We start from the raw sequence: 7,965 nt of genomic DNA, 5'->3' as shown, positions 1-7,965 counted from the left end.
CAAGCAAAGCTGGATTCTTCATTTAGCCCTATTAGGCTCCTACTCTGCATCATTCCATGACTCTCATCTCAGCCCTTAAAGGGGCACTATGGCAAAAAAATTTAAAATTTAAATTATGTGCAAACATAGACAAATAAGAAGTACGTTTCTTCCAGAGTAAAATGAGCCATAAATGACTTTTCTCCTATGTTGCTGTCACTTACAGTAAGTAGTAGAAATCTGACAGATTTTGTGACAGCAACATAGAACATGGGACATTTTCACCATAGTAACCCTTTAACAGTTTGGTGGTTATATGTCACCACCTCTAATTCCCTGTTTCATTATTTAAGCCACAGAAGTGCCACCCATCAGAGACCCTCCATGGGCACATACGGCATGTACAACCACATGCAGCCACTGTTGTAATCATTGTACCTTGTTCTAGATCCCTCTTTGCTAGGTTGACTGTGTAGACATGTTTTTGTGACTGAGTTTTAAGTTGGTTCTTGGTCTGGCTTACGGAGTGTTTACCCCATGGACACTGGAACAAATAAGTAACTCCAGCAGTTTTGCAATTGATGTACCGGTATTCACCAATAAGGAAGATCTTCTGGTTATTACTACTCACAACTTCCTTGGTGGGGTCCATGAATCCACGTATAGAACATCCCCCACACTGGTAGCAGGACCAGGGCCAGGAGAACCAGAAGGGGCTGAGGATGAGTATGGAGAACTGGCCTTAGGATTTTACTACCAGGAGGTTTTTAGCAGCTTCAGTAATGACTATTTCAGTGGAATGGTGGGGGCATAAATCAGAACGAGGGGCTCAAAGAAAGAATTACAGAGATAGACTATTCTTAATGGATCTACTGTTTCAGCGGTTTGGAATCAAAGGGAAAACCGGAGGACATTACCTAGAGTCCAAAGTCCTGGTCGGCACTTCCTGTAGTAGCTGATAGTTCCCAGAAAGGACTGGACCTGTTTCTTTGTTTGGGGGGTTGGCCAGGACACAATGGCATCTACTTTCCCAAGATCTGGGTACCCCCCCCCCCCCCACACACACACACACACCACGTGTCCTCGGCATTGTACCTGTTTCATACCCTTCTGTCATTTGTTTGGCTTGACTGTCAAGCCAGCGGTGGTGATCTGGCCCAGGACCTGTTCAAGCTGTGCCAAGTAGTCTTCCCAGGTGGCACTAAATACTGCAATGTCAGCTAGTTAGGCAACAGTGCAGTATTACAATACTTCCAGTAGACCATTTATGACCCTATGGAAGGTAGATGGGGTGTTTTTCATGCTGTCATCTCCAGATTGATCCGCCATTCGGTAACAGAGTCGGTCTCCTGGGTGGCGGCCAGGATGTTAACCAGGGCCTCTGCTTCACCAATCGGGAGTAAACTGCAGACAGGGAGAGCGCAGGTGGTTCTATCATAATGCTCCTTCAACATATTTACATGGTAAGTTTTCATCTGCTTCCCTCGGTCATCCAGCGCTACCACTTAAGTCACATCACTCATTTTCTTATGTACGGTATATGGTCCTTACCAGGCGGCCTGCAGCTCGTTCTGTCACACCTTCTGATCCACCTTGTACACTCTATCCCCAGCCCTGCGGTCGTACCACTGCCTCTGGGTGGCCTCCATCCAGTTCTGGATTGCATGCAGTTAATCAGACACATGATGACCCAGGCAGAGTTTGTAAACTTTTACCACCTAAACACTGGGACTTTTTAGAAGCTTTGATCTGGGTTTGCTGTAATCCATCTATTGTCCGTCATGCGCCATCCTTAGTGAGTCCCTTGTCCCATTCTCTGCTCTGCGGCTACCCTGAGGGATTGTTTTTCTCATTGTAAATAATGTCATGGTTTGTGAGAGGCAGAGCTGGTAGGACATGTTTCCCACAACTTAGTGTTTACTCAGTAGAACACTAAGGGCTTGATTCACAAAGCGGTGCTAACTGTTAGCACGCCTGTGAAAACCCCCTTAGCACGTCTAAACAAGCTTTTCGCGCATAAAACTTTACGCGCGCAAAACTTTATGCGCGTAAAACTTTACGCGCGTACTACACAGAGCGCAGGGCACTCCGCGCGAAGTGCCCATTAAAGCCTATGGGACTTAGCGCAAAGTTAGCGCGCGATCTGATTGACAAATACGGTGCTAACCTACTTAGCACCCTGGTTAGCGCATCTAAAGAGTTTAGACGTGCTAAGTAGGTTAGCACCGCTTTGTGAATCAAGCCCTATGTATCTTATACCACCTGTGTACCTCCCTCCTCCTCAGTGCTCTCTCTCTCTCCCTCTCTCTCTCTCTCTCCCTCTGTCTCTCTCTCTATCTTTCTCTCTCTCTCTCTTTGTCCCTCTCTCTCTCCCTCCCTCTGTCTCTCTCTCTCTCTCTCTCTCTCTCTCTCTCCCTCTCTCTCTCCCTCTCTCTCTCTCTCCCTCTGTCTCTCTCTCTCTCCCTCTGTCTCTCTCTCTATCTTTCTCTCTCTCTCTCTCTGTCCCTCTCTCTCTCCCTCCCTCTGTCTCTCTCTCTCTCTCCCTCCCTCCCTCTCTCTCTCTGTCTCTCTCTCTATCTCCAAATCCAAATCCAAATCCAAAAAAGCTTTATTGGCAGGACCAAATACATTTAGCATTGCCAAAGCAAAATAGAACATTAACGTGGGGGGGGGGATTGTGGGAATAAGGGAAGGACATGGGTATACAGTCCATAGAAGGATGTACGGGATGGTATGGGGGGATGGGGTATATAGTCCATAGGGGAGGGGGGTATAGGCATACAGTCCATAGGGGAGGGGAGTATGGGGTTATACAGTCCATGTGTTATCATGTTCCTCTCAGTTGGTGGCAGGCCGTGACATATCGGGCAGCTATTTGCACAGTTTCTTCCTCTTCCCCCAGTATGATATAGAGTTTCCTCTCCTCATCTGTGGAGGTGAAATCTGCAATGTGGGCGGAGAGTCTTTGGAAATGGGCGGTCCTCAACGGTGTATATTTGCTGCAGTGTAGCAGGAAGTGGGCCTCATCCTCCAGGACCCCCTGGTCACATTGCCTGCACAGTCTCTCCTCCCGGGGCTTCCATGTCTGTCTGTGTCGTCCTGTCTCTATCTCCAGGTTGTGGGCGCTCAGACGGTACAGGCTCAAGGCCTGTCTATCTTTGTGGTGGTGTAGCCTCTCCAGATATGGGGCCATTGTGTACTCCCTCTGTAGTGATTGGTAGATAGTGAGTTTCTGGTAGTTCTTTATGTCACTTCTCCATTCCTCTATGTATCGGTCCTTGCAGCTTTCTATCATTCCTTTTATTTGGGCTTTTGTCAGCCTGTGTTGGTGGTCTTGGCTGGGCTGGCTCTTGACGTTTTGTTTCAGAGAGCGTGGTATGGCCTCCCCACCCTGGTTCAGTGAGGCTTTATGGTGGTAAGTGCTGGGGTTGCTGCTCTGTATATGCGCCCAATATGAGAGCGCTCTCTGCTGGATAGTCAGCCATAGTGGGAATCTGCCTAGCTCTGCCCGGCAAGCTGAGTTCGAAGTGCTGCGATGGACTTGGAGAAGATACTTGCAGAACTCTAGATGGAAGATTTCTGTTGGGCTGGAGTCCCATTTTGATTGGTCAGGGTAGGTGACCGGGCCCCATACCTCACTGCTATAGAGCAGGATTGGGGTGATGATGCTGTTGAATATCTTTACCCAGACTCTCACCGGTGGTTTTAGGTGGTAAAGTTGCCTTCTGATGGCATAAAACGTTCTGCAGGCTTTTTCCTTCAGGGCCTCTACTGCTGGTTTAAAGCTCCCAGTTTGGTTAATTTCCAGCCCCAGGTAGGTGTAACTGTTTGTGGTCTTCAGTGGGCAGCCATTTAATATAAATGAGGAGGTGTGCATTTTTAGATTTTTTCTCTGGAACACCATCACTTTTGTCTTCTTTGGGTTGATGGGCAGTGCCCATGTGGTGCAGAAACTCTCCAGTACTGCCAGGCTGTCCTGTAGGCCCCTTTCTGTTGGGGAGAGCAGCAGGAGATCATCTGCATACAGCAGGAACTTCACCTCGTGGTCATGCAAGAGGAGGCCTGGAGCTGGGGAGGATTCCAGGGCTACAGCCAGTTGGTTAATAAATATGTTAAAGAGCGTTGGGCTCAAACTGCAGCCCTGCCTGACTCCTCGACCCTGCTTGAAGAACGCGCTTCTCTTCCCGTCCACTTTCACACTGCATTGGTTCCCAGTATATGAACTCTTGATGACATCATAGATTCTACCTCCTATTCCGCTCTCTAGGAGTTTTAGGAAAAGGCCTGGGTGCCACACCGAGTCAAACGCCTTCTTAGAATCAACAAAGCAAGCGTGTATTTTGCCGCGTGAGTTGTGGACATGGGTCTTGATGAGGCTGTGCAGTGTGTAGATGTGGTTGGTTGTGCAGTGTATTTGCCGCGTGAGCTGTGGACATGGGTATGATGAGGCTGTGCAGTGTGTAGATGTGGTCGGTGGTGCGGTGTATTTGCCGTGTGTGCTGTGGACATGGGTCTTGATGAGGCTGTGCAGTGTGTAGATGTGGTCGGTGGTGCGGTGTATTTGCCGTGTGTGCTGTGGACATGGGTCTTGATGAGGCTGTGCAGTGTGTAGATGTGGTCGGTGGTGTGGTGTACTTTGCCGCGTGAGCTGTGGACATGGGTCTTGATAAGACTGTGCAGTGTGTAGATGTGGTCGGTTGTGCGGTGGTTTGGCATGAACCCAGCTTGGCTTTTGCTGAGTACGTCCTGCTGTGTGAGGAAGGAGAGGATCCTTTTATTGATGATGCTGTTAAACAGTTTCCCCAGTGTGCTGCTGACACAAATTCCTCTGTAGTTTGCTGGATCGTATCTGTCTCCATTCTTGTAGATGGGTGTTATGAGGCCTTCACTCCAGGCCTGAGGAAAGGAGCCCGCACTCAGGATAAGGTTGAAAAGTCTTGCGAGTGCCTCATGTATGTCCGGGGGGCTGTATTTGATCATCTCTGGCAGGATGCCATCGGTACCGCTAGCCTTCTTACATTTTATCAGCTTTGTTCTTTCTCTTATTTCCTCCATCGTGATTGGTGTATCCAGGGGGTTTTGAAAGTCCTTGATTGTCTCCTCCATGTCCTTCAGCTTTGCGGCTATTTGTTTCTGTTCCGGGGTTTGGGCATTTTCTGGGATGTCTTTGTAGAGGTCCCTGAAGTAGTGGAGCCAGATGTGGCCATTTTGGATGTGTAGAGGGCTTTTCTTGGGCTTTGTCCCAATGTGGTTCCAGGTCTCCCAGAATGAGTTGTCTTGGAGGGAGTCCTCCAGCTGTTGGAGTTTGTGGGAGATGTGGCTCTGTTTTTTCCGCCTGAGGGTGTCTTTGTATTGTCTCTGTAGGTGGTCATGGGCTTCCCTTAGGTCCTGGTTGTTGGGGTCTCTGTGCTTTTGGTTAGAGGCTGCCCTTAGAGAATTACGTAGAGCCTTGCATTCACTGTCAAACCATTTTTGGGACTGTTTATTTGTGGATCTCTTAAAGTTGGTCTGCTTGAGGCCGGCGAGTACTGCCATGTTATATAAGATGTTGCTGAAGTCCTTCACTGCATGGTTGACACCTTGTTGGTTTGGTTCATATAGGTTGGTATGAAAGTTTGTCAGCAGTTCTTGGATTTTGGCAGTGTTGGTCATGTTGGTGAATTTGATGGCAGACTCTTTGGGCCATTTGAAGGATGGTGGCAGCTTGTAGAGACCGTTCTAGTGAGGTTGCTGTGTGGTTGGTTTATCGGTGGATTTCAGGTACAGCAGGATTTGGTTGTGGTCTGACAGGTGTGTTTCAGGGGTGACTATGAGGGCATTGATGTTTATGGGGTCTGTGTCTGTGACAGCATAATCTACCACACTGCTGCCTACATGTGAGTTCATAGTAAATCTCCCAAGAGAGTCACCCCTGGTTCGCCCATTCATTATGTATAGGCCGAGGCTCCGGCACAGGTTCAACAGGGCTTTCCCACTTTTGTTTACTGTCTTGTCATAGCTGTTTCTTGCTGTCTGCATTGGTTCCTGGTAGTAGCTCTCTCCTCCAAGTATGTATGTGTTTCCCTCAGAGGTCAGATAGTCCTTCTCTGTGCCTGTTCTGGCGTTGAGGTCTCCATAGATGAGCACTCTGCCCTGAGACTGGAAGTGGCTGGCTTCTCTTTGTAGGACCTCATAGATGTCAGGTTTGTAGTAAGGGGACTCTGTTGGGGGGGATATATGCTGCACACAGGTACATGTCAGACTGAGAGGTGAGGATGGAGCTGTTTATTTTGATCCAGATGTGGCTGTCTCCTCGTTTGATAGCTTTAATGTGCTCTGTAAGCTCCTCCTTGTACCAGATTAGTATGCCTCCTGAACGACGACCCTGTTTAACGTTCTTGTTTTTCTGTGAAGATACAGAGAATTCCCTGTATCCCATGGGTGCGAGAGATTCATCCTCTGCCCGGGTCCATGTCTCCAGGAGGATTTGAATATCAATGTTTTCAAGTCTCTTTTTAAAGTCTGGATCATTTGTTTTGCATCCAAAAGCTGAGGCATTCAGCCCTTGAATGTTCCAGCTACTGATAATGAGTGATGTCATTTTGGGTCTGTATACCTTGTAATGAGCAGGGATTGTCATAGGACTCAATATTATCGGGGTGTCGCATCAGTATACTATATAAAGTGCTACACAAAGTCCTGATTTCCGCCGTGTTTCTGTCCTCCCTTGTTCCGTGTTGCCATTGTGGGTCAGGCGGTTTCCTCCGCATTTGTTGTGTTTGTGGCGGCTCTCTTTGGTAACGCTTTATTGGAGTTTGCCATCTGTGTGTTGGATTAGGTCTATCTTGGGGTCTCTGAGGTCTATTAAGTACCATGTCCTTAAACTCCTTTGCAAGGAGGCTGACTCCTTGTTTGCTAAGGTGCTTGTTGTTGTACAGGTGGTGAGCTGAGATTGTGATGTGCTGTGCCAGTTGTATGCCTGGTGAGGATCTGAGATGGGAGGCCAGCTTTGCATTGATTTGTTGGATTGTCTGGTGAGAGATATCTTTTCTTGGGAGCAGGGAAGAGAGGATAATCTTTGTATTGGGGAATTTCAGCTGTGCCCTTTTTGCAATTTGTGACAGTTTGTCTGTGATGGTTTCTTGGTCTATGGTGTTTTGTTTAATGTCATTGGTCCCGGTGTGCAGGATGAGATGTTTTGGGTCAGTGAAATGAGGCTCATTAATGACCCCTGCTACTTGTTTAATAGTTGAGCAGGTGATTTTAATGACATTCTTCCCTGGAAAGAGTCTCTTTATGTCCAGGTATGTCCCATTAGAGTCTATAATCAGCACAATGTCAGGGCTGCGAGGTCTATAGGAGCCATTTGCTTGGTGTTTAGGCTTAAGCTCTGGAGTGTTGGGTGGGGCAGTCTTGGCAGCATTTGGGGAGGGGTCTGGCTGGCAGTGGCTGGGCTCTGGGGTGTTGGGTGGGCATGTGTTGGTAGCATTTGGGGAGGGGTCCAGCTGGCTGTGGTGGTCTTTGGTGTTTACTGTTTCTTGTGTGTGGTGTACAGTGCAGTCCTCAATCAGCGCAGGGCTTGTGGGAACCCTTGTACATTTTGTTGTCACCTCTTCTTTTGGCTGATTTAATATCTGTATTTTCCGGATCTCCTCCTTAAGCTGTGAGTTCTCCTCCTGCAGTTGTTGAAGAGATGCTTTGATATCACACAGAGCTTCAGTGTGCTCAGATTTCAGCCTGGCTAGTTCTTCTCTCAGTTGGTCATTTGCATTTTTCACACCTTGGCTTCTTTGATATTGTTCTCTGAAGAGGGTGAAGTCTATCTCTAGATTAGACAAACAATCTCTGAGGGTATCCAGGGAGGGGTGTGATTGAGAGTCTCTCTCCCTCCCTCTCTCTCCCTCTCTCTCTCCCTCCCTCTCTCTCTCCCTCACTCCCTCCCCCCCTCTCCCTCTCTCCCTCCCTCTCTCTCCCTCTCTCTCTCCCTCCCTCTCTCTCTCCCTCTCT

This window comes from Hyperolius riggenbachi, chromosome 3 (assembly GCF_040937935.1).
Source record: "Hyperolius riggenbachi isolate aHypRig1 chromosome 3, aHypRig1.pri, whole genome shotgun sequence".
NCBI classification, from domain to species: domain Eukaryota; kingdom Metazoa; phylum Chordata; class Amphibia; order Anura; family Hyperoliidae; genus Hyperolius; species Hyperolius riggenbachi.
Note: the sequence above shows the minus strand (reverse complement) of the source record.